This window comes from Penaeus monodon, chromosome 15 (assembly GCF_015228065.2).
Source record: "Penaeus monodon isolate SGIC_2016 chromosome 15, NSTDA_Pmon_1, whole genome shotgun sequence".
Lineage (NCBI taxonomy): Eukaryota > Metazoa > Arthropoda > Malacostraca > Decapoda > Penaeidae > Penaeus > Penaeus monodon.
The window spans coordinates 27,550,817-27,551,338 of record NC_051400.1 but is presented as its reverse complement, the minus strand read 5'-3'; positions in this window follow the sequence as shown (position 1 = coordinate 27,551,338).

Here is a 522-nt window from a genome sequence, read left to right as displayed (position 1 = left end):
GTGAGCTTTATTCCTGAAATAGTTGCGATTTTGGATATGTCCTTTACGAATACTCCGACCACAACAAAATTCTTGGCTTGAATATCTCAGAGATTCTTTGGAAGTCTTAAATTTATTTTGGATTTTTTTTTAATCTTGGTTAACCGACATTAAAAGATGCTTCCGACAAACGAAAACCCGTTTTTTGTAGACCACCTCCAAAATCCACGGGGGTTACAAGCTTAAATATTTATAGAAGGTTGAATTTCACACGAGTTATACTTTGTTTGCGTACGTAGTGCCTAGCCACAAAATGACCTTATTCGTCATTTCCTTTGTTAGCGTTAATCAACAAGATTCCAATTGCTTACAGAATCATCAACAGTTATTATTGCATTTCTTCATTCGCTCACACATCAATTCCTTACAAGATGAGGCAATCATATTATGAAATCTCTAAAAGCAGATCACGGGTTTGGTGTAATCATGGAGGTCATTTCGCTAAAGTGAAAATAATACGGACAGGAATGAAGTTAACGGTTC